The sequence below is a fragment of the Myotis yumanensis genome, unplaced genomic scaffold (genome assembly GCF_028538775.1).
Source record: "Myotis yumanensis isolate MYYU_CA2020_CCGP unplaced genomic scaffold, mMyoYum1.0.hap1 SCAF_14, whole genome shotgun sequence".
Classification (NCBI taxonomy): Eukaryota; Metazoa; Chordata; class Mammalia; order Chiroptera; family Vespertilionidae; genus Myotis; species Myotis yumanensis.
In genome coordinates, this window is record NW_027223765.1 from 43783263 (window position 1) to 43810829 (window position 27567).

Genomic DNA, 27567 nt, shown 5'->3' on the forward strand with positions numbered 1-27567 from the left:
AAAAAATAACAATAATAAAGGTGAGAGATTAGTCTTATTTGTTGGTTTCTCTACATCTACAAATAAAAACCCATGCAGATTAATTGGTATACTTTACTGCATGTATGTTATTCTTTAATAAAGTTATAATTTTACTTTAAAAATTTTAATGGCTGGGTTCCTTAATGTTTTAAGGGCATCTGGATCATACAAACAATCCTTACAAGACATTTTTTTAAAAATCACCCTGAACTAGCTTTCCAATTTTTGTCTTAAGAAATTTAAGAAAACTCTTTGGAATTGTTCTGTGAAACTATATACAAATCAGAGACAAGTAGGAAAGAGATCAATCCATGTTTTCCAGGTCCTGGAGAGCGCTCACTCCCAAAGCAATCGACAGACACCATCCTTCCCGGTCCCTAGTAACAGGGTCTCCCGGAGGGCTCTGTGCCCAGGCAGGGGAAAAAGTCTCCACACTTCATTCAACAATACATTGATCAGAAGCTAATAGTCAGTATGTAGGTGGCCCAGCACCTCCAAAATGAAAACCTCAGCCCTACAAATGAGTTCTTAGAGATGGGCATCTCTAACAAATGTTCTGTTGATCCTAACTCAGTTAAAAACACCCAAAATTCTTCAATTAGCCAGCACCGCTTAAGGCAGTTTATTGACTCTGATACAGGACCTACCACATTCTCCAAGGTAATTAGAAGCTCCATAAATGCTGTTTTTGGCAGTGACTGGGGCCACACATAAAAACATGTTTATTCCCAAACTGTCAGTGAAATATGGGGGTGGGACCACGTAGGACTTGTTACCGCAAACGTGCAGAAAAGGAAAGGTACTGCCAAGGGCCCATTCAAACGGAGATTACTCATCACTGTGACAGAGAGCAAACCACCCCCAAAATCCTGGGGAAGAGGGCAATTCTGAGTAAGGGCACTTCTCAGAGAAAGACATTCTGAGTAAGAGGAAGAAATATTACTCTGCCTCACGGTTACTAAAGGTTACAGCCAGAGAGCTGGCTCTCAGCCCTGAGGATTTTCCTAGCCACAAACTGGGGAGAGAGAAATGAATCGTGATCACTAATATTTCGATCAAATAGGATCCATCTGAAGCACAGGGTAGAGCAAGCCCCCACCCCATTCTCTTGGGCATCTTAACTCCTGGCTCACCAGCTGGGCTCCCGTGGGAACAGGGCCTGCGCTTGCATCAGTGTTGCCATAGCTACTGTCATGGCAACCAGCCCTTGTTGCCCAGGCAAAGATACTCTCCGGGCTTGGGAGCCCTGATTTAGGGATGTGGACCCTGCAGACACTCATCTTTTTATCTGTTCCCGACTTGCTCAAGTCTTTACAAGATGGGGAACCTACTGGGGGTTCCCCAGGTCCCTCCATGCATTTGGACCAGACTAATCTGAATACAGGCCGGCAGGGAGATGGGGCTCAGAGAGGCCATGCAGATGGCAGAGTGGGTGGTTAAGCTCTGCCGGGACCTCAGTGCCTGGCAGGGCTGAGTCTGAGTTCTGGCTCTGGCACTTGTTAACTGGGGACCCTTCGCAAAGGGTTTGGCCTCAAGGATGCATTAGAGTAAGAAGCAAAGGGATACCGTTGGATTTTACACTTTACAGAGCTGTTGTGAGCTGTAAGTAGACCCAAGCACATAAAGGACATACCGAGTGAATGCTGGTTGGTACTAGTGGCTATTAATAACTCTTATCACCAATGCAACGGTGCTGGCAGAAAAGCAGGAGCCCTCGGCCTCTCCCCGGCCTCTGCCTTTACAGCTCCACAGCCCGACATTCAAAACAGAAAGCACTCCTGTCGACAGCACTGACCGGAGGGCCGGGCAAGGCCAGTGTTCGCACAGTTCACACAGACCCCGCTGAGCGCTGGGAACAGGTTAGTGGTCAGTGAGGACCCCAAGTTCAGTGCCCTTCTCACTGGCTCCTTTGAAAAGATTATTTATCAAAAATAAAACCACTACTTATATTCAACATAAACGCCACTGAGCAAAACCACCTTTTAAGGTACTTAAAGAAATCTTTAAGGCCAGATGGTACCATTCCAATTTTTCTTTAAAATTCTGAAAACCTCATGTCAGCAGTGGTGGTCTGCAGGGCTCCCACGGACCCAAGGAAGCCGCACTTGCCATGCCAACAACCACGACCTGTGTGTTTCACCAGAATCCATAACCCTGTCTTGTTTGAAACCCAGTCATTCAATTAAATAGAGTCTGTTTTCAAATGATGTGGAAAGATCCTCTGAGAACCATCTGGTCTCCCATCCTCATGTAGAGGCTGGAAAACTGAGAGCTGGCTCAGGGTTATATGGTCAGTGGTGACAGATTGGGACCCTTGTAGGTCCCCCTACTGCAGGCTCTTTTCTCCCTTCTTGGTCTCTTGAAGCAAGTGTTGCTCGGGTAGATGTCAGCTGTTTCTCACTGCCCGACATTTTGCTCCCCTTCTCCTGCCAACAGCACCCTGGTTTCCTGTTTGGGATGCCCTCTCCCGGGCACTTAGACCCTGTGAGTCAGGAAGGGCCAGCCCTAGCTCCCCGAGATGGGCATGAATTGTGCAGGGCGTTTTGTACAGAGAGCCTCCCCGAGAAGGAAGCTAGTCTAGGGAAATTAGAGTGAGAGACCTAGAGAGGTAGACTCCTGGTGACAGAGGATTAGCCACCTGGATCCAGCCATGCCTGAAGGCAGAACTATCAATGGATTTGCTGAGTCCATTTTTTAAAAAATTCAAACAAGTGTACTTGCATTATATATCTGTCACATGCAACCCCAAAAAACTATGTTTTTTTCTTTGTAAAAGAAAGCAAATGACAAAATGGAAATGTTCCCAGGACACCCTCCCCAGTGCCCAGCAGAGTGCCTGACACACGGAATAAGCGTGATGCATGTGTGAGGGAGTGAAACCTCTCCTTCAGGTCTCTTTTCGGTAGGACTCTCCCGACCACCCGGCTGGAAACCACAGCCCTCCCCAGGCTCGCTACCCCCCACCCTTGCCCTTTCCCTGTGTGTCGATCACCATCAGGCCTAGCCTGTGACCTACTCATTGCTCCTTGTTGGTTCCCTCCACTCCAATGCCATGAGTGGGGATGTTTGTCTACTTTGCTCACTGCTGTATCCCAGGGGGCAGATCAATGCTCAACATCTGGTGCATCAGTGAGTGAGGGAAAGGAGGATGGGATGAGTGAGGGCACAGAGCGAGCAGAGGAGAGTGCCCAGCACGTAACAGGCACCCAGGTCCCCACCCGCCTGCTGCCCCAGTCAGCAGACCCTACGACCTGGGATGTGGGTCCTCTTCCCTCTTCCCTGAGCCAACACTCCAGCAGCCACGCCCACAATCCAGGCAACCTGCCGGCCTCCCGCCTGTCCAGGTAGCATCACCAAGAATTAAAAGACAAGTAGCCCCCTGGGTTATAAAGATGTTTTCCTTGTGTCCCCTGCTTTTAGAAATACTATATGCTCATTACAAAAGCATACAATGGAACGAGTCAACAATGAAAAATTATAATATTGAACCCCTCAGTTAAGCTTTGGGCACAAGTCATAAACAGGCACACTGCTGATATATCTTACTAGTGTATGACCCAGAAGGTGATTTGTGGCAGAGAGAGAGAGAGAGAGAGAGAGAGGGAGGGAGGGAGAGAGAGACTACTAACATTTTAAAATCCGGGAGATTTCATTTAGAAGCCAGGTATCTGTCTTCAGCTCACCGTCACAGAGGGCTCTCCTTCCCACATATGACAATGGCCAGTGGGGTTGAGTGGCAGCTGCCCCTTTTAGGTGGGGGTGGGCTCTTGGCACCTCTGCCTCTCCCCCTTGTGGCCCTTCTGCCCTGGCTGCTGGTTCCAGGTGCTGCCTGGTCCCTGTCACAGGCAGAGCTGGTGACTTCTGGCCTGATGCATATGCCTTCAGACTTGGCTGTGCTCCTAAAGCTTTCTATGAAACCCCTCTGATAAAATGTCCCTCCGCCTCCGACAGCAGCCTGGGAAACTCCGAACACCCACCCGACATCCCGCATCAGAAAACACTGCCCTGGCAACCCCTTCTGCAGGCTCCGCAGGCCACGCCAGATCCCATGGCTCCTCCTCAGCCGAGGATCCCAGTTCATCAAGCGCTCTCCACGCACTTCGGCACACAGCCTCCCAGGTAACCCCACATGGGAAGGTCCCACAGTCCTGAGCACCCAGGGGCCGCCTTTTCATAGGGAAATTCCAAATCCAGTGTTTAAACCCAGCCTTCAACGTGGAGGCTTCATAGATGCAGGACAGCTACAGGAGCTGGGCTGCCCCTGGCTCAGGGAACCCCGATCTGCTACCTTCCCGTGCGTTTGTTTTCACGCAGGTCCCACTAGTTAATTCCTTGGCTGCCTCACTGATTATTGTTTTCTTGGAGCCTAACCCTGTTCCACACAGAGGAGGTCCTCAACCCATGACGGATGGATGGTCAGTGAGTGGACAGACTCACCATAAGGGGTGGGGTGCTGCATAGGTTTCAGGGTGGGAGGGAGGGGTGAGCCCCACACTGCAGTTTTTAATGTGCCAATGTCATGGGGAAATGATTATAGTAAATTGTTGAATTTTAAAGTATGGTACAAAGTTACATAATGAATACACTCATGCTAAAAAAGATAAGGAAAACACTATAATACATCATGATAGAGGTAGAAGTTTTTTTAAATCCCTTCGTGCACTTTCCACTTTCTGTTTTATAAAGTTCATTTTTAACGGCCAACACTGACCTATGACCACGTGAATATTCACCCCTGGACTTCACAGATAGCGCACTGCCAAGGGCCCACCGAGGAAAGGATAATATTTTGAATTCGTTTGGCTCTCGGAGTGCATTTGAGAGGAGGAGGAAAAGCAAACACGGAGGCCAGGCTGGCCTTCCACAGTGGAAAGCGACCCTCAAACTCCTCGGTGGCCCTGCACTAGCTGATACCCCACCCCCACGCCACCTGCTATCAGCAAAAGCAACACTGGCTTGCCTCCTGGATCCTGGCAATCCAAAATTTATGGGAAATTATATTTCTTTTGGAGCGAAGGATGGTAATTTTTTCAGCACTGGCCTATGAATGCTTCCAAAAGAAAAACAAAGAAACATAAGGAAATCTAATACAAACACCATGAATTTAAATTAAAATACACATATGCCTTGCAAAGCACACTGCTCAGGTGCTGGAACCATCCTCACCCCTAGAACAGCCGTGCACAGCCCACTGAGGACACGGCATGTTCACCGCTCCTGGGAGCCCTGGACCGGCTCTGCCACCTGGGCTGGTCTCCGGGCAGGGTGGGCAGCGAGAGCTCAGGGCAGCTCCTTGTAAAGACGGACGAGGAAACCCAGGTTCTGAGAGGGGAGTGTGCACTGCTAAGGACAGAGCCGAGCAGCTGTCTGCAGCCCTCCTGCCTCGTCCCTCATTCATTTCACAATCGTTTTCTGGGTGCTCCTGGGGGCCAGGCCCCGGCGAGAGAGCAAATCATGCAAACCTAAAACTCACAAGCAAACAGGGCCAGGGGCGGTGGGGAGGGGTGGACCGTTAACAAATAACCCACCAAGTGAATGACCAAGATAACCACAGACGGTGACCTGGGCCGGCAAGTGGGACAGAAAAGCAAGGAGCAGCAAGTGTTTTCTGGTCTCCCAGTCCGTGCCCAGGAGACCATCGGCCACTGAGTGCCAGGCGGTTACAGATGCCCCCGGCCCCGCCAGACACAGCTTATTAACAGATTGCACGTAGGTGCTGGAGTCTAGGAGGGATGCGTGAATCACCGGCAGAGCGGACTGAACTGGAGGCGTCCCCACCACCCTAAGGCCCCAGCAGCAAGACAGGAAGTGCGGGTGTGCAGCAGGCGGGCCTTCAGAGACAGACGGATGGGACCAGCCCTGCTCCCCGGAGCCTCAGACTGAACTCTCCTTTGCCTACAGACACCTGCTGCCACCAACCGCCCCCCACGCCCCATCCTCGAGGCCCTCCTCCCTGGCCCTCTCTCCACACCGCTCTTGGGTCATGCATTCCATGCACATTATCAAGAGTTCTAGACGGTGGGGGAGACACCAGCCCAACTGCCTGCATCTCCCAAGAGCTTGGTCCTCAGCTCCCAGAGCAGCACCCAGGGCCTGGAGGGGCTGAGGTGAAGGCAGAAGAGAAAAGAAAGAAACCTTCTCTCCACCAATTCCCAAAGGCCCGAGCCTCAGTTTCCACATCTGCAAATCTGGGGTGAGGACCGACCTGCTGGAGGGTGCCGACAGCATGTCTTATCTCTCCCCGCCCCCCCCCCCCCCCCCCCCCCCGCCCCGCCAGCCCGCATCTTATGAATTCATTTATAAAATTACACTTTTACTTAGACTCACATTCACATTTTGGTGTGCAGATGTGATTTGACAAACACTCAGAAGTATGTGGCCCCACATTGAAGACACAGTTCCCCACCCCCCACCCCCAAAAGTCCTTCCTACACCGCTTGGTGGTCACACCCTCCTCCCCAGCCGGGTTCCTGGCAACCAGTGATCTGTTTTCTGTTCCTGTAATTCTGCCTTTTCCACAATGTCCTGGAAGTGGGGTCGTAAGCAGTCGTCTGTGTGTCCGACTTCTCTCACTCAGCCCAGCTCACGAGACTCGTTCCTTCCCATCATCTCCTCCCTGAAGAAGCCTCCTCACTTAGGGACAGGCTCACAGAAATAACAGTGGACCTGCTGCCTTCTCCACCCCTGAGACTTTATCAACACCTTCTGGGACCCATTCCGGCTTGGGAAGGAAAGGTGAGCCCGGAGTCAAAGGCCGCCCCCTTCCCAGCTAAAGGGAACCCAAACTCCGAGATCTGTGCAAGCCCCCACCCTGCCTCTCTCCGAGGTTGCTCTTTTGTAAAATGGCCAATAACACCCAAACCTCCTCAAAGACGATGCCGGCTCCAGGTGGTGGACTCTGAAGGCAGAGTGACATTGGGGAGTCAGGAGGCAGCACTAGCGGTGGAGGGTCTGGAACTTGGTTTAACACATACCAGCCCGGGGGCCCTGCCAGATGCAGGCAGATCGATGCAGCACACGGTGGGACTGGGATTTGTAGCTGAGGTCAAAGAGAAGGCCCTGGCGTGGATGGGCTGGCCACAGGCAAGAACCTCCATGAGAGCAGAGGCCAGGACTTGGGGAGGGGTGCACCTGAGGGCAGGGAGGGGGAAGCCAGCAAACGGGAAGAGGTAGAATTATCCAGAAGGAGATGGGCCAGGGCCCGCTGCGGTCAACGGGGCACCCACGCTGCAGACTGTGCGAAGCGCACCTGACAGCCTTGCTCTCGGGACATGGCTACAACCTGTTTCAGGGCAGTAGTGAGGGTACAAGGGGGCAGTCGGCCAGGCTCTGAGGAGGAAGAAGTGGAAGCAGAAGAGAGGGTGAACTCTCTTGAGAATATAGGGAGGAAAATGAAAGAACAATGGGATGGTGATGGTCGTCATAATACTATTATTAACAATAATGAATACTCATAATGGCCCACGGTTATTGAATACTCACTCAGGGCCAGCTGTGCACATTCGTCTCAGATAATCCACACAACTTGATGGGGAGATTCTATTAACTCCCCATCTCACAGATGAGGAACCTGGGGCACTCGGCGAGTGCACAGTGGTCTAGCAGGTAGGGGAGCTGAGCTTTGGCTCCAGGCCTTGTCATCATCATCATAGCCTCCCCACCCCACCCCAGAGGAGCTGAGCCCAGCTGCTGGCAATGCGAAGGCTTAGCAGGAGCCAGGGAAGGAAGTGTGTGCCCAGGAGGGAGGCAGGAGGGAGGCTGGAGGGAAGGAGCCACTGGAGAGAGAGCTGGAAGATGAAGGGACCCAGAGCCGTGGGGTGGATACCGCTCCTGGGTGTGCTCTTGAGCCTCTACACTGGGGGTTCGCTACATTCTTTTCAGTAATGATCCATATGTCAAACCCGATCCTCCTCAAAGACATCCATTTGGTGGAAGCAGAGTTGCTCTAGGCCAGTGGTCGGCAAACCGCGGCTCGTGAGCCACATTCGGCTCTTTGGTCCCTTGAGTGTGGCTCTTCCACAAAATACCATGTGCGGGCGCACGTACAGTGTGACTGAAAATTTGTGGCCCATGCGCAGAAGTCGGTTTTCGGCCTGGGCAAGTCTATTTTGAAGAAGTGGCGTTAGAAGTGGCAGGTGTCGGTCAGTCAGGCGATGGGAGATGTGGCGCAGGCAGGCCGCGGGATACGCAGCTCGGGGAGGTACATTGTTTTGAGGTACGTTCGCTGAGGTTGACCCCTTCCAACTCTCCCATCCACACTCTGAAAGAAGTATACGAGACTAGTGTGGATGGGAGAGTTGGAAGGGGTCGACCTTAGCGAACGTACCTCAATCAGATTGAGGATGTTTTTAGCCAAGGCCAGCTTAGGAGTACCCTAATTAAGTTAATAACAAAGTACCTACCTACATAGTTTAAGTTTAAAAATTTTGGCTCTCAAAAGAAATTTCAATCATTGTACTGTTGATATTTGGCTCTGTTGACTAATGAGTTTGCTGACCACTGCTCTAGGTGAAAGGAAGGAGGGAACCCAGAAACCTCCCCCTAACCCTACCCCCCACCCCCTACACCTCCATCCTGGTGGCCACTGAGGAAGGGACCTTCTTAGGAACAAGGGATTCCTTAGGGCCTCCAATCTCAGATGTTTGCTTCCCGAGAGAGCTCTCTCTCATTTTTCAAGCATTTAAACAATAACACATTCGAAATTAAAATTAACCAGAGATGTGCTGTGTCTTGTGCCTGCACCACACGATCCAGCCTATAATTGGGACTCAACATAAGGGTGACGGAGAGGTCTGGGCGATACCTGTGTGGGTCAAATCTGGGTCCTCCCTCCCTGGCTAAGTGAGCCTCAGTAAGTGTCTGACCCTCAAAAAGCTTCAGAAGACCCAGCAGTTCCCTCGCCTCTTGAGATTTTAAGGCTAAATAAGCTGAAACTCATATGAGCACTTAGCACAGTGCCCAGCTAATGGCAAGAGCACAATAAATATTACCTATCAGTATTATTAATAGCATCAACAAGATTAAAAATATGTTGGGGAAACACAAAGAATCCACTGGAAGGAATTAAAATGCCCCCCTGGGAAGCACAGTGTCCTGTATGCCCCAGTGTTGTTTCCCCCTAGGACTGGCCAGTGAATGCTCTGTTTCTGAAACCATGGGAGGCCTAGCCTGGACCATGGAGGTGTGCAGGTCGGGCTCACCTGGAGTCAAGCATTTATTCACTGGTGTTTATGCAAAGCTCTGTGCCCACTTGGCCCCCTTCTGTCTGAGTCTGTGTTCTAAGAACCTTGGAGAATGCACCTCCCTCTTCTGACTTTTATAGGGCTTTGCTTGCTTGACAATAGTGGGTGCCAATGTTCAAATAACAGCATAGATATTGCAGCTCTAAAAGGGGAAAGCCCCACCCTTGAGAACTCAGAATTAAATGAGAAATACCTAGAAGTGAAATCTTTTCCGGGGCTGAGGGCATGAGACAGCAGGGTTCCTGCCTTCACAAGAAAAGTTACAAGCAGAAAAACACACTGAATGTGAGGGAAGAGTGCCCCCTGCTGGCCAGTATTAGAAACGCGCAGCTGAAAATAACTGCCTCGAGGCGGCAGTCTCAAATACCTTCTGTAGTTCTTTGTTTTGTTATTAATCTGAACTGCAATTAAAAAAAAAAAAAATCTGAGAAAAAGTACAAGGTCATAGAGTATTTCATTTCACTCCTCACTTGTTTCTCTCGCTGGTGCACTTGAATGTTACCTTAGAATGTCACCTAAAAGGTGAATGCTACAGCTCTGCATCAGAGAACCCACGCAACTTGGGAAGTCTGGCCAAGTGTCTGCAGGTGGCCCACAAAAGCATCCCACTTCCATCGTAAGAGGCTGTTCTTTTAATCAGACTCCATGCATCACAGACACACACCCCAAATCAAAGCTACCTGCTTCCTCCCAGAAAACCCCAGAGAGTTTGAATGCAGAGACAGCAAGATACCAGTGGCCCAGACTCTATGAAGTTAGGATGTTAACTTGTAAAAGACTGACAATTTCTGACAGGTTAAAAATAATTCCAAAGGTTGCAATGTAGGACCTTAAACAGTTTATATTTCAGGTTGGAATAAGAATCTTATCGCAACATTCTTTTTTCCACATTTTTTCATGACTATATACATACACATATGTGTACACACATATATACACATATACACACATATAAGTATACTCATATAGATACACTCACATGCATACACAGAAACACACACACACACACACACACACACACACACACACATCTTTCTGGATACTTCTTAGGACCAGCTTTCTTTTCCTCAGTCGTTAAGTTCTCTCATTAATGAGTTGAATAGGTATTTTACCAAGGCTAAGTATATATTTAGACAGAGTTAAGGAAGGTTTTCAGAAAAAGTAAACCTTTGTATGAGCTCTATGAGATGAAGAATGGTAGGGGAAAGCATTCCCAGCAGAAGTGACATGTGCAAAGGCCCTGTGGCAGGGAGTATGGCACATTGGAGAAACGGAAAGAAGGTTGTGTGACCGCCAACATCTGTGATTGGGGCGTTTCTACCTACACCTGCTATATCAACATCGTGACATAACTGTCAAGTAGAGTCCCTCCTGTGTGTCCTAAGGACACAGAACTGACCTCACAGGGTGGGAGAGGAGCTGTGTTCCCAGATCATATTGCTGTAACTCCATGTAACCCTTGTCTAGTAACCGGGGAGGAGCCAGGTCAAAGACAGCTGACAAAGTCCCAGTTCTTGAGAGGGAGAAGATGCCTCTGTGCTGGATGCCAAACTCAGCACACATCACAGGGGAGAATCGTGATCCCTGGGCATCAACAGCTCTGTGCCAGGCCCTCTGTCAACCTCAGTGCCTTCTTTAGTTTGGTCCAGCTCCACGGTCTGCTTATTCACCAAGTCAACATGGCATAAATACCTATTCAAGAAGGCTTGTTAGATCCTACAATAGGATAATTTCTACACATTCCCAACAAAAACATTGCTGTTCGCTCAAGTCGTACAACAGCCTCCTGAGAATGGGGATTTTTCTCTCTCTCATAATGTAAACAACAGCAGCCCTGGGAGCAGAAAACCCTGGCCAGAGGCTGGTATTAACTGTGTGACTCTGGACATGCTGCTTACCCTGCCTGAGCCTCAGTGTCCTACTCTGGAAGGGGAAATATTCATAACTCATTAAAGGTTCATGGATCATGGATAAAAGCACATTATCCTATATAATAAAACCCTGATATGGAAATCGACCTAACAGCAGAACTACCAGCAGAAAGACCAGTCACTATGATATGCACTGACCACCAGGGGGCAGATGCTCAACGCAGGAGCTGGCCCCTGGTGGTCAGTGTGCTCCGACAGGGGGAGTGCCGCTCAGCCAGAAGCCAGACTCATGGCTAGTGAGTGCAGTGGTGGGAGCCTCTCCCGCCTCAGTGGCAGTGCTAAGGAGCAGCGAGCCAAGCGGTAAGGAGCAGCAAGCAGGTGGATTGCTGGGGTCCAACTCCAGCAGGTCCAGGGGTCCCCAAAGGTGTGGACGCAGTCGGCGAAGAAGGAATGACACGGAGGCAGCGTTCAGTTGATCAGCAGCCTAGCCAGGTTCTCTAACCAGGATCTCCAGCCAAGTTCTGGTCAGGATCTCCAACCAAGTTCTGGTGCCATGTTCTCCAGCCAGGTTCTCCAGGTTCTCCAGCCAGGTTCTATCCAGGTTCTTTTGCCATGTTCTGTCTAGGTTCTCCAGCAAAGTTCTGTCTCTAGGTTCTGTGTGTAGGTTCTCTCTCTAGGTTCTTCAGCCAGGTTCTCTCGATAGGTTCTGTTTCTAGGTTCTGTGTAGGATCTCCAGCCAAGTCTTGTCTCTAGGTTCTGTCTAGGATCTCCAGCCAAGTCCTGGCTCTAGGTTCTGTGTCTTGTTGTCTTGTTACATCTGTATTTATACCAGTTGATTTTAATCCTGTCAATTTCTATTCCAAAGGTTAGGGTGTTTCTTATCTCCATTCCAGGCAGTAAAGATTATGTAGCTTAAGAGTGATTGTTCTTAGTTAAAGTGATTAACTACCCACCTGGCACTTAGTTAAGGGGTTTTATTCCCTCCCTAACTTCAGGGAAAAATTCCTACCTGGGGAAACAACCTTTCTCGGGGAGAGGTGACCTTGGTTAAAACACATAGCGCCAAGAAGGGGAGCAAACATATTAAGAACAGTATGCCATATATGCCAGGTCCCTTGAAACATATGCTGTGCAGATGTTTCTTCTCTGCAGCAACTGTGTCAAGCAGCAAGGATGGACCAGCTTCCGGCAGCGGATAGTAAGGAGCGAAGGGTCCCGGACTGTGAGAGGGATCCCAGACTGTGAGGGGGATGTCTGACTGCTGGCTTAGGCCCAATCCCTGGGGATCAGACCTACGTAGGCAGTTGGACATCCCCTGAAGGGTCCCAGGCTGTGAGAGGGCACAGGCCGGGCTGAGGGACCCCCTCCACCCCCAAGCACAAATTTCATGCACCGGGCCTCTAGTAGAGTATAAAATACAATGTACACATGTTACTTTCATAGTTGTTATGACTACTGGATGCTATATTTAAAATATCACAAGGCTTTACATAAACAATACAACTTTATATAAAACTTGGGCAAATTTTCCATATAAAAATGCAAAGACAAAAACAAGCAGATGAAAACATGGCAAAACAGCAGGTAGAAGTCTACACGCTGCAGTAACAGAAAGCCGGCAGGCACTATCTGGGTCGATGCTGTGTCAGGCACTGTGCTGGGCTCTCACCTGCTTCAGCTCAGGCACTGAAGTAGTAACGTACAGAGAATTTGAGTCAATATGTTTGAGTTTTTTCTTAAAGAGCCCACTTTGTGGAGAATATGAGTATTTCTCTAAAATGATTTGTCAGAAAGGGAAAAGAACTTTGACAGCCCCATTCACTTCCCAGGAGAGTTTATTTTCGCCCCCATTATTATGAGCCTTAATTGTCTCAAGATACTACACTCAGATGGATGGGTAATCTTTTAATATTTTTTCTTGATAGACCTAGAACTCCACACAGGACCTCCTCCCATATTCTCCAGAATCCAGGATAACAGAAGAAAACAAGATATTTAGCAGGAATGATGGCTGGTACACACAGCATCAATTCTTAGCCTTGGATTTGTAATACCTCAAGATATTAATTAAATCAAAGAATAGTGTGAAATGCTAAATATTAAAAATCCAGACCTATTAATTCTATATGCATTTATGCTCCATTAGGAACTGACTCAAGGGCCATAATATTAGACAGTGAGGAGACATGCACTCCTTACTTTTTAAATCAATTCCAAAGCAAGTTAGAACTGAAAAAAAGGTGTTCAAGAGTCTGCCACTAGAGGTCCTGTTAGTGTGGTTCAGTTGCTTGGGTGTCATCCCATGCACTGAATGGTTGCCAGTTCAATTCCCCATCAGGGCGCATGCCTGCATTGTGAGATAGATCCCGGTGGGAGAAATGCAGCAGTCAGCCAATCGATGTTGTACTCTCACATCGATGTTTCTCTCTCTCTCTCCCTCTCCCTTCCTCTCTAAAAATCAATAAAATATTCTTTAAAGAAAATAGAGTCTGACACTTGGGGGCGAAAGGGAGTACAAAGTATATAATTAAACTATCTTGAAACAAATGAAAATAAAAACACAACTTTTCAAAATTTATGGGATGCAGCAAAAACAGTCCTGAAAGGGAATCTCATAGGTATACAGGCCTACCTCAAGAAAAAAGAAAAATCCCAAACTAGAAAAAAAGAATAAATAAAACCCAAAGTAAACAGAAGGAAGGAAATAGGTAAAGTCAGAGGGGAAATAAACAAAATATACATTAAAAAATACAATAAAAAGATCAATAAAACTAAGAGCTGGTTCTTTAAAATAGACAAATTTTTAACCAAACTCATCAAGAAAAAAAGAGAGCCCAAATAAATAAAATCATATATGAGAGAGACATCACAATCACACAGAAATACAAAGGATTATTAAAGAATACTATGAATAATAAATTTGAAAACCTAAAAGAAATGGATAAATTCCTAGAAGTATATAATCTTTCAAGTCTGAACCAGAAATAAATAAAAATTGGAACAGACCAATTACTAGCAATGAAATTGAAGCAGTAATAAAAAAACTCCCAACAAATAAACGTCTAGGGCCAGATGGCATTACAGGTTAATTCCACCAAACATTCAAAGAAGAATTAATACCTATCCTTCTTAAACTACTTACAAAAGTCAAAGCAGAAGGAAAGCTTCCAAACTCATTTTACTAGTATAAAGCCAGCATTACCCGAAACCAAAACCTATAAATTCTTTTTTTGTAACTTCTTACAAAAAAAGAAAAGAAATTATAGGCCTACATCTTCGATGAACATAGATGCAAATATTCACAAAATATTAGCGAATTCAACAACATATTCAAAGGATTATTCCCCATGACCAAGTGGGATTCATATGAGGGATGTAAGGATGGCTCACCATCTGTAAATCAATCAATGTGATACATCACATTAACAAAATAAAGCATAAAAACCTCAATAGATGCAGGAAAAGCCTTTGAAAAAATTCAACATCCTTTTATGATAAAAACTCTCAACACCTTTCAGATTTGACCTTCCGTGGTGAATGTGGACGGTGGCCGGAAGAAACTGAGCAGTAAGTGGAGGTGATCATTGGTTCCATGGCGCTCTGCCAGGCTGACGCAAACTGCTGTCAGGCCTGTTAGGGGGTCCCTGCACCAAACCTCCTGGGCACAGTCGGATGAGGGGGAGCTGCAACTGGGTCAACTTGCTCCTTTCACAGCCCTTCACAAGGACAAGGCACTTTCTCATAAAAGAAGGAGCTAAAAGATGCCTGGAAGCTGAGAAGAAGGTATCCAAGCAGGAGCTCAGTGAGAAACAACCAAGCCAGGCCACTGCTGCGGCCACCAACCACACCACTGACAAACGATGTGGAGCTGAGGAGAGCCTGGACCCAAACCAATACTAACAGATTCGCAGCCCACCAGCGAAAGGCCAGTGGTGGAGACCCGCACCCACACAAGTCCCATGTAGACGTCTTGCTCACTCACTTCATCCAAGAATACAGTCACCTGCAGCCTGGGGACCACCTGAGTGACATCACCTTAAAGGTGGCAGGCAGGACCCATACCCCAAGAGCTTCCAGGGGAAAGCTCATCTTCTGTGACCTTCGAGGAAAGGGGGTCAAGGGGCAAGTCATGGCCAATTCCAGAAGTTATACATCAGAAGAGTTTACCCGTATCGATAACAGTGTCAGGGAGACATAATTGGAGTTTCGGGGAATCCCGGGAAAACCAAGAAGGGTGAGCTGAGCATCATTCCCTAAGAGATCGCACTGCTGTGTCCGTGCTTGCATATGCTACCTCAGTTTCACTTTGGCCTCAAAGACAAGGAAACACAATATCATCAGAGATGCTTGGACTTGATCCTGAATTATGAGGCAGAAATGTATCATCTGCTCTAAGATCATCACACAGTATAAGATGTTTCTTAGATGAGTTGGGATTCCTAGAGATTGAAACTCCCCTGATGAACATCATTCCAGGGGGAGGTATGGCCCAGCCTTTTATCACGGACCACAATGAGCTGGACCTGAATTTATACATGAGAACTGCTCCAGAACTCTACCATTAGATGCTTGTGGTTGATGGCATTGACCATGTTCACAAAATTGGACACCAATTCACCCAACCAGTGCTGCTCAGTCATTGAGCATTGACCTATGAAGCAGGAGGTCACGGTTTGATTCCAGGTCAGGGCACATGCCTGTGTTGCGGGGCTCGATCCCCAGTGGGGGGCATGCAGGAGGCAGCCGATCAATGATTCTCTCTCATCATTGACGTTTCTATCTCTCTCTCCCTCTCCCTTCCTCTCTGAAATCAATAAAAATATATATTTTTTAAAAAGTGGACACCAGTTCCAGAATAAAGAAATTGATTAGATTCACAATCCTCAGTGAGGGGCGTGCAGGAGGCAGCCGATCAATGATTCTCTCTCATCATTGACGTTTCTATCTGTCTCTCCCTCTCCCTCCCTTCCTCTCTGAAATCAATATATATATATATATATATATATATATATATATATATATATATATATATATATATGTATTTTTTAAAGTGGACACCAGTTCCAAATGAAGAAATTGATTAGATTCACAATCCGGAGTTCTCCACCTTTGAGTTCTTCGTGGCCTACACAAATTACCACAATCTCATGGAAACCACGGAGAAGATGGTTTCAGGGATGTTGAAGTACATTATAGACAGTTACAAGGTCCCCTACCATCCAGATGGCTACCATCCAGATGGCCCGGAAGACCAAGCCTACCAGACTGACTCCACCCCACCCTCCCGGAGAATCAGCACAGTAGAAGAGCTCGAGAAAGCCCTGCCAGAAACTAACCTTGCAAAATTCTTGATGATATCTGTGCGGCAAAAGCTGTCAAAAGCTGTCGAATGCCTTCTACCTCGGACCACAGCCAGGCTCCTTGATAAGCTGGTTGAGGAGTGCCTGGAAGTGATAAGCATCAGTCCTACATTCGTCTGTGATCACCCAGACAATAAGGATCTGACTAAGCGCTTTGAGCTGTCCGTCATGAAGAAGGAAATATGCAATGCCTGCACCGAGCTAAATCACCCCACGTGGCCGTGGCAGCTTGTCAAATAATAGGCCCAGGCCAAGGCCACTGGCGATGATGAGGCCACGTTCATAGATGAAAACTTCTGACCACGCTGGAATACGGGCTCCCCCACAACTGGCTGGGGCCTGGGCATTAACCAAGTCACCATATTTCTCGCAGGCCAATAACATCAAGGAAGTCCGTCTGCTTCCTGCCGTGAAACCTAGAGGCAAGGAGACTTTAGCAACTGCTGATGCACTGGAAACCACAGCAGCTGGCACTTCTGACCAGAAAATAATTGCAAGTCGTATGCAAACTCAGGCATCTTTGCACTTCTGCAAAAGATGAAAGCCTGCGAGGGAATTGTGTGCTGCTAGCCATTTGACCATTGCGGTTCAGTCAGCAGAAGAGAGATGAATTAAGAATTCCTTTCTACTCCTTGTCACCAAATAAACCATTTGTTTCAAAAACAACAACAACGCATAATTCTCAACAAAGTGGGCATAGAAGGAACATATCTCAGCATAATGAAAGACATATATGACAAACCCACAGCTAACATCATACCCAATAGTGAAAAGCTGAAAGCCTTTCCTCTAAGATCAGGAACAAGACAAGGATGCCCTCTACCACCAACTCTATTCAACATAGCACTGGAAGTCCTAGCCAGCGCAATCAGACAAGACATAGACATAAAAGGCATCCAAATGGGAAAGGAAGAAGTAAAACTCTCAGTATTTGCAGATGACATGATACTATATATAGAAAACCCTACAGGCTCCTCCCAAAAAATACAGGAACTAATAAATGACTTAAGTAAAGTTGCAACATACAAAATCAATATACAGAAATCTGTTGCAGTTCTATACACCAATAATGCTCAAAAGAAATTTTTAAAAATCCTCTTCACAAATGCATCAAAAAGTATAAAATACCTAGGAATATATTTAAGAGTTAAAAAAAGTACCTATACTCTAAAACTATTAAGACATAGAAGAAACTGAATAAAATACAAATAAATGGAAGGATATATACCTTGCTTATGGATTAAAAGATTAATATTGGGGGGGAGGTCAATCGGGGCAGGGGGAGGAGACATGTACTACTATTTGTAATACTTTAAACAATAAAAAAGATTAATATTGTTAGAATGCCCTTACTACCTAGAGTAATACACAGATTCAATGCAATCCCTTTTAAAATACCAATGTATACTTGTCAGAATTTGAACAGCTAATCATAAAATTTATATGGAACCACAAAAGACCTAGAATAGCCAAAGGAATCTTGAGAAAGAAAAAAGTGAGAGGTATCATGCTCCCTGATATCAAACTATACTCTAAAGCTACAATAATCATGGTAGTTATCTATGGCACTAGTATAATAATAGATATATAGATGAATAGAATAGAATAGAATAGAATAGAATAGAATAGAATAGAATAAAATAGAGAGTCCAGAAATAAACCCTTGCTTATATGGCCAATTAATCTATAACAAAGGAGGCAAGAATATATAATGGGGTAAAGACAGTCTCCTCAATAAGTGGTGTTGGCAAAACTGAACAGATACATGCAAAAAAAATGAAACTGAACCATTTTATTACACCACATACAAATATAGACTCGAAATGGATTAAAGGCTTAAATGCTAGACATGAAACCATAAAAATCCCAGAAGAAAACATAGGCAATAAATTCTTTGACACCACGCTTAGCCATATCTTTTTGGATATTGTATCTCCTTGAACAAAGTAGACAAAATAAATAAATTAATTAATAAATAACCAAATGGGACTACATAAAACCAAAAAGGTTTTGCATATCAAAGGAAACCATCAACAAAATGAAAAGACAACCTACTGAACTGGAGAAGAAATTTATACATGATACATACAATAAAGGTTTAATATTAAAAATGTATAAAGAACTCATATCAACTAACACCCCAAACCCAAACAATCCATTTTTAAAATGGGTAGAGGACCTAAATAGACATTTTTCCAAAGAGAACATACAGATAACCAACAGACATATGAAAAGATGCTCAACATCACTAATTATCATAGAAATGAGAATCAAAACCATAATGAGATACCACCTCACACCTGTCATAAAAGTTATCATCAAAAATTAACAAACAGCAAGTGTTGGCAAGGATGTGGAGAAAAGGGAACCCTCCTGCACTGTCGGTGGGAATGCAGACTGGTGCAGCCACTGTGGAAAACGGTATGGAGATTCCTCAAAAAATTAAAAATAGGATTACCTTATGACCTGCAATTCCACTCCTGGGTATTTATCTGAAGAAATCCAAAACACTAATTCAAAAAGACATATGCACCCCTATGTTCATTACAACATTACTAGTAATAGCTAAAAAATGGGAGCAGCCTAGATGTACATCACTAGATGAATGGGTAAAGATGATGTGTATATATACACATATGAACCACATATGTAATATATACTAGAGGCCCAATGCACAAAATTTGTGCAAGAGTAGGCATTCCTTCCCTGGCTGCCGGCACTGGCTTCTCTCTGGCATCGGAAGGCACCAGAACCCAGGCTTCCCTCTGGCTACTGGCGGGCACCCAGGACCAGGGCTTCCCTCGCAGTCCCGGCTTCGTCCGGAAGGATGTCTGGAAGGACATCCAGTCTAATTAGCATATGATGCTTTTATTATTATAGATATTACATATATAATATAACATGTATTATATGATAAAATTGGACTCGTTTATATATTATATATATAAAGGAATATTATTCAGCCATAAGAAAAGAATGAAATCTTGCTATTTGTGACAACAAGGATGGACCTTGAGGGTATTATGCTAAGTGAAATAAGTCAGACAGAGAAAGACAAATACAGTATGATTTCACTTATATGTAGAATGTAGAAAAAGCAAAATAAATAAATAAACAGAAACAGACCCATAGATATAGAAAACAAGCTGATGGATGCAAAAGAGGAGGGGGTGGACAATGGAAATAAAAAGATAAAATAAAATAACACAGAAAGGAAGAAGGGAGGAAGAAGGAGGGAGAGGGAGCGAGAGCGAGAGAGAGAGAGAGAGAGAGCGCGCATGCTTGGTGGTAGGTTCATGAAAATTTTGGTATTGCCTGTACACTTTTCTATATGCTTGAAGTATTATATTAAAAACTAGAGGCCCAATGCACAAAATTCATGCAAGGAGCTCGGCCCTCACAGCACCGGCTTCGTCCGGAACGTCATCTGGATGGTCATCCGGACGGTTGTTCTGCTATTCGGTCTAATTAGCATATTAGCTCTTTCTTATATAGGATAAAAATAAACATTTTTTAAAAGAAATTAAAATAAAAATAAGACCCCAACTGGTGTGGCTCAGTGGCTGAGCATTGACTCAGGAACCAAGAGGTCACTGGTTCAATTCCCAGTGAGGGTAAGGCTTCGATCCCCAGTTGGGGGGCATGCAGGAGGAAGCTGATCGCTGTTTCTCTCTCATTGCTGTTTCTATCTCTCTATCCCTATCCTGTGACCTCCTCTCTTTATAAACAGGTCCTTTATAAAATCAATAAATGCATTGCTTTTTAAAAAATAGTAAAATAAAATTAAGATGAAAACTTTTAGGACAATTAATAAAGTATGCAGAAAAGAAAATGATAATGAACCCATTATGTTTACATAAATAACGCATTTTTAATGAAAAATAGCTTTTTATTTTAAAATCAATAAAATAAAATTTAAAAAGAGGTGTTCAAGAGTCTGCCACGAGAGGGCAAAAGAGAGTAAGTTTTCACAGCATAGCATTTGTTTTTAAGATGGTCTCAATTTGAGACTCTACTAGAGGGAACCAAAAAAACGTAAGTTGAAGATAAAACTGGACAATTGATGGTTTTCTGGTAAAACTCTAATGAAAGTTTCGGGGCTGATCTAAAAGTTCTGAGGACTCCTTTAGACCAGGCAGGCCCTGAGGACCTGTTTAAAATGGAAATAGGTTACCACAACTGGATGACATATTAACACCGACCAACCATTACCTCCCACATGTGACAAGAAGTAATCAATCAGCTGAGCCAGCAAAGGGAGACAGGGCACAGGCTGGGTGGGTGTCACTGAGAGGAGGGGGCACAGGGGGTGGGTGTCACTGAGAGGAGGGGGCACAGGCTGGGTGGGTGTCACTGAGAGGAGGGGGCACAGGGGGTGGGTGGGTGTCACTGAGAGGAGGGGGCACAGGCTGGGTGGGTGTCACTGAGAGGAGGGGGTACAGGCTGGGTGGGTGTCACTAAGAGGAGGTCACAGGCTGGGTGGGTGGGTGTCACTGAGAGGAGGGGGCACAGGGGGTGGGTGTCACTGAGAGGAGGTCACAGGCTGGGTGGGTGTCACTGAGAGGAGGTCACAGGCTAGGTGGGTGTCACTGAGAGGAGGGGGCACGGGGTGGGTGGGTGTCACTGAGAGGAGGGGGCACGGGGTGGGTGGGTGTCACTGAGAGGAGGGGGCACAGGCTGGGTGGGTGTCACTGCGAGGAGGGGGCACAGGCTGGGTGGGTGTCACTGAGAGGAGGGGGAACAGGCTGGGTGGGTGTCACTGAGAGGAGGGGGCACGGGATGGGTGGGTGTCACTGAGAGGAGGGGGCACGGGGTGGGTGGGTGTCACTGAGAGGAGGAGGTCACAGGCTGGGTGGGTGTCACTGAGAGGAGGTCACAGGCTGGGTGGGTGTCACTGAGAGGAGGTCACAGGCTGGGTGGGTGTCACTGAGAGGAGGGCACAGGCTGGGTGGGTGTCACTGAGAGGAGGGGGCACAGGCTGGGTGGGTGTCACTGAGAGGAGGGGCACAGGCTGGGTGGGTGTCACTGAGAGGAGGGGGCACAGGCTGGGTGGGTGTCACTGAGAGGAGGGGGCACAGGCTGGGTGGGTGGGTGTCACTGAGAGGAGGGGGCACGGGGTGGGTGGGTGTCACTGAGAGGAGGGGGCACAGGCTGGGTGGGTGTCACTGAGAGGAGGGGTCACGGGGTGGGTGGGTGTCACTGAGAGGAGGGGGCACAGGCTGGGAGGGTGTCACTGAGAGGAGGGGGCACAGGCTGGGAGGGTGTCACTGCGAGGAGGGGGCACAGGCTGGGTGGGTGTCACTGAGAGGAGGGGGCACAGGCTGGGAGGGTGCCACTGAGAGGAGGGGGCACAGGCTGGGTGGGTGTCACTGAGAGGGGCAGGGGGTGGGTATTCTGGATGAGCAGGCCCATAAGGCCGCCCTCGTCCTCAGCGCTGCCCCCAGAACACCATTCTGTAGACCTGGAATCGGGGGCTCCCAGTCAGGGAAGAGAGTCTCAGTGACAGACGTCACCATCTCCCACACCCGCCTGCCCCAGGAGACTGCGCCTCCCTCCCCCTCATTTCTGCGTCCACTTGGCCTCGGGCACTCCTCCCCTCCCGGTCCCCTCTCTTAGCTCGCCCTGCGCACGGAAGCCAGCAACGCTGTTCATCTCCAGTACAGCCATCCGCTCCTCATCCCTACGTCCCACCTCAAATCTTCGAAAGGTTCCACAGCTCTTATGGAATAAAATCCAAGTTAAGCAGACCCTCTAACCACTACCCCATCCCGACCCACCTGCTCCTGCACTTGTTTCCTGGGGCTCCCACCCCAGCATCCCACCCCCTCTCCGGCCCCGCAGAAGGCAGCCCTCCGCCCCCCCCATCCAGGCCGGGGATCCTGGTCCTCTGAGCAGCGGAGCCTCGGGAGACCCAGACCCCGTCCTGTCCTCTGAGAAGCCTTCCCGACCCCAGGACCTTCCTCAGAAAGACTCCTCCCCTTGAGGCCCCAACTCCCAGCTGAGACTCCTAGCCTGTCACCCGCGTGCCCATGGGGGGTTCCTTCAGGGCAGGGTCCATGTGTGGTCGTTTCTGCCCCGTCCCTGGCATGGAAAGGAACTGGCTTGAGGAGGGCTGAGGGACTGGCTTCTTGGAAGGGGCTGCTAGCGAGAGGAGGAGCAGCTCAGGTTGGGCAGGAAGAGATGCCAAACACACGCTCTGCCCCTGACCGCGTAGCGATGGGCTGGTCTGAGCAAGACGGACCAGGTGAGAGTGGGTCTGGCAGCCTCTCCATAAACAGGGCTCACTCCACACAGAGCCTCCTGGGCAGGGTGTCCCCGGAACTCAGTGGAGCTGTTTTCGGGGGCTTTTCCGCGTCCACGTTGCCTCTGCCCTGCTCAACAGAGAGGGACAGCCGGGAACAGAGCGAGCGGCCTCAGAAGATGGGGGACAAGGGGTCACTGATCCCAGGGTCACGGTGCACCCCACCCCACTGCCCTGTCTTGTCATCCCCCCTGTAATTGGGGTTTAATATTTTCACTCCCTCGGGGGCTCCCTTCCAACTTAGAATTCCTGGAGGAGACTTGTAACTTGTAAAACTTCCACATTCCAAAAAGCCACACTCCCTGTGAACCCGTAAGCAATGTTGCGTGCAGGCTCTGCTGGCCTGTTTCCTCCTTTGCAAAAGGAGGGAGGCAGGACGCAATCACCTTTGATGTCCTGAGTATGGTGTGCAGTGCAGTTTTCAAGGCTCTCGGGTTATGTACGCAAACCCCAAAGCAGTCATATCACAAACTTCTGCTCACTCTCCAATGCCAACTTCTTCCAGCTGGGCCAGGCTTCCTGCACACAGACAACTGAAAACAGCCACCCCTTTACCCCACCGAGAACCACACAAAAGAAACTAACTAACTCACTCTCTCTCTCTCTCTCTCTCTCTCTCTCTCTCACACACACACAAACACACACACACACACACCCGTGAAATTAAACAGAAGGATTGCCCCCCCTCGCAATCACTTGGCAAGGCTGTCACTTGGTAACAGATACTGCTCAATATTTACAAATATTCACGCTCATTAAATGTGACCAGGAAGGTGGCTTGGTTCCTTCTTTCCCAGTCACACTGCTGTTTTTCCTTTCCCCTCCCTGCAGCCAAGAACAACACTGGCTGGATCCTGGTTCATTCCCTGCTTTCCCTGCGGGGGGCTCCGGGGCGCAAAAAACTGGTCCAGGGCTCGGAGGGGGCCGTGAGCTCATCCGGGCTCAGCAGCCCACGGTGGGAGACACAGCCGCGCCCGCAGGCCAGACCTTGTGCCCAAGCACCTCGGAGACCATTCCTTAAGCCATCTTCCCCAAACACCACAGGAAGCCAGCAGCCGGCCACTGGGGTTTTCTTGGCCTGACTTTTAACTCAAACTGTTTCAAGGAAAGACGGATTCAAACACAGCTTGTCTTTATCCTTTCCCCCCACTGTGGGATTGGTCATTTCAGGATCCAGAGGAAGCCTCGTCCATGTCTATGCGCACGGGCACTCAGAGGTCCTGTCCTCAGCCGCTACCACCACACCAACCCAAGCACACACGTAAGCATGCTTTCCGGGGCCTCACGATGCCTAAGGTACATCCCTATGGGAAGAACGACATTGAGCTTTATTACTAGCAAGTCGTCAGGACTGACTTCTCCATTATTCACAACTGGACTTTGCATCAGCTCAGCCAACAGATTTAGTACAAGGATTCTGGAAAGCTTCTTGTTTTATTTTGTTTTTACTTTCATTTTAGAGAGAGAGGAGGGGAGAGGGAGAGAAAGAAACATGGATGTGAGAGGGAAACATCAATCAGCTGTCTCCCATATGTGCCCCGACGGGGGCTCGAACTTGCAACCTAGTTATATGCCCTGACTGGAAATCGAGCCCGAGGCCCTGCCGTGAATGCGACAATGCTCCAACCCACTGAGCCACAATGGCCCCGCGAGGAATGTTTGTTTTTTAAAATCAAAAGTCTTCTAATCAATGACATTTAAGTCATCACAAATCGTTCTTGCCTCCTCATCAAATCAATTGCTTTGAGAAACACCACCAAACAGCACACTGTCTGATTCCAAAAATAACCTCCACGTGATGGGAAGAAACACCATTTTCAGGTCGTATTGCCCTTCCTCTGGTTAACGAGTCTTTACTGAAGAGAACATAACACGCATGAAACAACGGAGAGATCACGAGGTGTGGTGTGCTTGGTCCACCGTACGCAAGGCCTATTCTGCTCCATGAGTTTGAAGCCCAACTCTCTCGTGTACTCGCGGTGTGGCCTTGGGCAAATGACCGCACCCCTCTGAGCCTCTGCTTCCTGAGCCAGAAAAGACAGCTAATAAAAGCAGCATCTGTATCAGAAACTAGCTGTGAGGAATCAATGAAAAAAATCCACCAAATGCCTGGTCCCTGCCCTATAGCAAGGGCTCAACAAATGTTAGCTACTGTGATTATGTGATTATTATTCAGCCACAAAGAGCAGCCCACAAATCTTCAGAAATGCCGTCTCAGTACACTACACACACTCTCGCAATCACCAGTCAGAGGCAGATTTACAGTAAAGCTCACGGTGGGGCCCTCATTTTCTTAAAAAGGACCCCCCCAAATTATATATGCAGCAGGCTCCCCAAAACCTGGATCCTTCCTTGATTAAGGTAATGACTGATGCTGGCTGTCCAGCCTCCCTGATTACATTCCTCCCTCTCCCTCCCTTCTGAATGTGTGGATCCCCCATTCATATGTTTACATTACTATGTAACTATAAGCAATAGTGTTCCTGCATGTAAACTTTACATAAATGGAATCATACTATGTTATACTTAACCTGCAATACTCTACTTGATATATTTTTGAGACTTATACACACGGATACATGCAAGTCACATGCCCTATGGCACCTGACCGTGTGGCTATGATAGCAACGTGCCTGCGTATTCTCCCAGTGTTGGATGCTTAGGGTGTTTACGGTGTTTCACGTTACCAATGATGCTGCGATAAACGCGCAGCCATGCCTGCTCACATCTCCTTGGAGACCCGCACCAGCCAGAGTTCTCTAGGCAATCACAGCAGACGCCGATGCACCCTTTGTCCTTACTAACAGAATCCACCTTTTCCCAGGCTGCAATTAAACTCTTACCTTCCAGACCTCCCTGCAGCTACTGGACACACCCCTCAGCTCTGGTCAAAAATGTGGACAGAAATCTACTGAGGACTCCCAGAGGCCTTTGCCTCTCTGATATAGTGCTGGATCTCCCCCCTGCCACCCCCCCTCCCTACCCCCACCCATTCTGGAACATGGACACAAGGGCAGGAAATGAGCAGCCATGGTGAGAACATAAAGACGAATATAGATGTAGTCTCACCAAAGGGATGGCAAAGTGAAAAAAAAAAAGACTTGAATTGTAGCCAATTGGATCATTTAGATGCTAAGTTAACCTGCTCTTACCTTTTAGCACTATTTATGTATCATTCTATAAAGGAATAGAAAATATTTCCTCACAAAAGATAAGCTAGTCTTGTAGTCTTATATCCTAAAACCCAAAGTGAGAGTCTTAAATTAAATGTGTACACTTACTATAACAGGACTTTTCATTCATTAAGTGTCAATAGTCAGAACCACTGCACTGGAAAAGGGCGCATGCCTTCAACACCCTCTGAGTGGTTACTAGGAACAAGATAGTGACAGGGGTGGGATAGAGACAAGGGGATGGGAACGCCTTCCCCAGGGGCCAACTTCTCTTCCACGGCCTCTTTAAAGCAAAAGGCTTGCAGGGCAAATGCCTGTAATGCTTTGGAAGGTGAAAACCTCTCCTTGCCACAGACTGATCTTACTCAATACCACGTTACACCTGCCTTTTTAAAAATATATTTTTTTATTGATTTCAGAGAGGAAGGGAAAGGGAGAGAGAGATATAACATCAACAATGAGAGAAAATCATTGGTTGGCTGTCTCCTGCATATCCCCCACTGGGGATTGAGCCCGCAACCCGGGCATGTGCCCTGACCTGGAATTGAACCGTGGCCTCCTGGTTCATAGATCAATGCTCAACCACTGAGCCACGCCGGCCGGGTAACACCTGCCTTTTAAATGACCGATTCAACCTCGGTTGGGTTGTTTACAGTTTATTAACTCTCAACTTTCTACCACCTTTGATTAAATGAAAGCTGGATGGATTGAATATTCTATCTCCTTACACATATGTATTTTTTCCCTTCTGGATAGGAGGTACCCAGACAAGCATGATTCAGGGTAACTTTATGTTAGAGAGACAAAGCCATCAGTACATTTTTGCATATGGTTAAAAGTGACCCCATAGAAGCAGAGCACATTATGCTAGGTGAGATAAGTCAGACACACACACATAAAAAAAGAAGACAGCAACAGTGAGCATAGGTAATACACCAAGTGCACTTACTGTGCCAGGCACTATTCTACGCACTTCACATCTGTTACTTTAAGTCTCAGAAAAAGGGGAAGTGCTATTATTACCCCCACATCAGATGAGGAGACGCTTTAAAGAGACATTACGTAACACCAACATCACAAAGCTGGTGAGGGGCCGAGCCAAGATCTGCCAGCTCAGCCCTGCAGGTCACGTGTTGGTGTGGTGGGCTGAACAATGTCCCCCAGAAGATGTCCATGTCCTAATCCCCACAAGCTGTGACTGGGCTACCTTACACGGCAAAGGGACTTCACACATGTGATTAAAGATCTTGAGACGGGATCCTTCTGTTTCCGCTTCTGGCGTGACAGAGGTCCTGGGCAAACACTATGGCAGCAGCGAGGTCCCGGTTCCTGGGCTGCTAGGGCGGTTCCCGCCACAGCTGGCGCGGCCCGTGTCCAGTGTGCCCACGCCGAGGAGTGTGAGGAGGCCTCAGCTCGCACGTGGAAGGCCCTCACCTGCTTCACCGCGCTCCCGGGGTGGGAGTGAGCACGCTGAACGTCTTTCTCAAGTCGCACTAGGAGAGCACGGGAGACCCGGGGTGGGCCTACCCCCGTGTCCGCAGCAGACACAAGCCTTTCCCCTGGTGGATGGTAACCATACTCAGTTCCATAATCCTCATG

General features: G+C 47.7%; 1 protein-coding gene and 1 pseudogene across 1 annotated transcript in view; one reads left to right on the forward strand and one right to left on the reverse strand.

The window, feature by feature from the left end:
• ARHGEF3 (Rho guanine nucleotide exchange factor 3) overlaps positions 1-27567 on the reverse strand; it is a 286954-nt gene that overhangs the window by 194270 nt on the left and 65117 nt on the right. The window lies entirely within an intron of this gene.
• Positions 8175-17035, forward strand: LOC138992566 (lysine--tRNA ligase pseudogene; annotated as a pseudogene).